The sequence below is a fragment of the Schistocerca serialis genome, chromosome 3, assembly GCF_023864345.2.
Source record: "Schistocerca serialis cubense isolate TAMUIC-IGC-003099 chromosome 3, iqSchSeri2.2, whole genome shotgun sequence".
NCBI lineage: Eukaryota > Metazoa > Arthropoda > Insecta > Orthoptera > Acrididae > Schistocerca > Schistocerca serialis.
The window spans coordinates 467,490,033-467,492,168 of NC_064640.1; positions in this window are offsets into that span (position 1 = coordinate 467,490,033).

The window sequence follows — 2,136 nt, forward strand, 5'->3', positions numbered from 1 at the left end:
TCAATATACTGTTTAATTAAAAGTGAACTATATCTTTAACATTAATTCACACACATGCGCTTCTGTGTTCTGAACAGTACCGCACCTATTAGTGACAGTGTTTTTTAACTTGTGTTCTGTCTTAATGGATGCAACAACTCTTCCTTATCCTACATCAGTTCTACATGAGTAAGATGCTAATATGTAATCGTTTATGTTAAAGTTCTCGAACCTTGTGGATACGTGGTGCTCATATAGGTGCAGGATTTCTAGCTTTTCAGAGCTCTCTCAATTTTCTAGACAGACAAGAAGATCTACTTTATTACTCAATCCACGAATATTGTGTTTTTCAATCTAATCTTGTGACAGAGATAAACCTTCGGTGCAACATTGCTCATCACATGAAGTCAGCCTACCATCGGCAAACTAACGGGCTTATTGAAAACCTTGATAAGATCTTGGCCCACATGCTATCAATGTTCGTCAATGTTGAGCAGAGCAACTGGGATGAGGTGCTACCTTTTGGGACGTTTGCCTACAACACCGTTAAACAAGACACTACAGGATTTACCTCCTTTTTCCTGGTGCACGGGCGTGAGGCGACTGCGACGATGGAAACTGTGTTTCCGTAACATCCTGATGACGTGGAAGACGACTACATCGTCCAGGTGTTAACCAGAGCTGAGGAAGTTCGTCAGTTAGCTCATCTCCACACGCTGCAGGCTCAAGAAAACGATCGCCGAAGGTATGAGGCAAGCCACCGCCCTGGTATCTACCAGCCTGGTGACATCGTCTGGATCTTCACTCTTGTTCTCTCTGAGAAACTCCTCAGGCGCTACTTTGGACCTTATAAGATTGTAAGACAGTTGTCTGGTGTTACTTATGAAGTTGAAGATTTAGACCCCGACTCAAGACGACGAAAGATCAGAGATACGGTCCACGTCCTTCGAATGAAGCCCTATAAGGATCCTGCCACCAAGGGTAAATTCGAAGCTCCAGTGACAGGGAACAAGCGGAAAGTTGTAAGAAGATCACCGCCAGGGCGAGAATCAGTCATCACAAGTCGGAAAATGCAGGACCGATGACTCGTTCCCGGACTAGGACGACGTAATACCGATACGCTGTTACCTGAAGGACGGAGTAATGTCGTAGAAGAAGTGTAGTAGCACCGTGGTGTGGTGGTAATGGTACTAAACTCGTTACTTGGGGGCCATGAGTTCGCAACTCTCTTGGACTGTATAATTTTAATTTGTGTATTCGAGACGAGTACATTCTAGAAGTATCCACAAATGTCAAGCATCATTGTAGTGCAATGTTCTGTAGCTATATATACACCGTATGTGTTCTTTCCTGAAGGAGTTCGCTCCGCGCTCTTGTATATGCAAGTGCTGAATAAACCTTCGTTAAGAGAAGTTAGTGATCGTCATTCATCTAATTAAACCTTCTTCCAAGTGACAATATCGTAAAATCTAATATCAGTAATTAAGTTTCCTATATTTATGGAATATGACAGTTGGATCCTAAATTATAATATTATCTTTGATGAAGCTCAAAGCAATGAGATAACCGTTTACCCAGTAACAAATGCTGTGTCTGATAACGGTGCACAGGTATGTCGCGTAAATAAGATAGTACCTTAACGTATTTACACTTCTCAGTGAAAATCAGTTTGTATATTTAATGACTGTAGAAGAAATGTTTTTAAGAATAGTTTACAAGAGATGACTTGGGATGAAATTTGTAATGAGCCAAATTCAAGCACTCCGTCTTCAGACCACAAGTGGCCCACCGGGACCATCCGACCGCCGTGTCATCCTCACTGAGGATGCGGATAGGAGGGGCGTGTGGTCAGCACACCGCTCTCCTGGTCGTTACGATGGTTTTCTTTGACCCAAGCCGCAAGTATTCGGTCGAGTAGCTCCTCAACATGCATCACGAGGCTGAGTGCACTCCGGAAAATGGCAACAGCGCATGGCGGCCAGGATGGTCACCCATCCAAGTGCCGGCCACGCCCGACACCTCTTAACTTCGCTGATCTGACGGGAAACGGTGTATCCACTGCGGCAAGGCCGTTGCCTAATGAACCAAATACTCACATAAAATTTAATTTGTTACAAGATAAATTCATATCATTATTTGAAAACAACTTAGGGCATA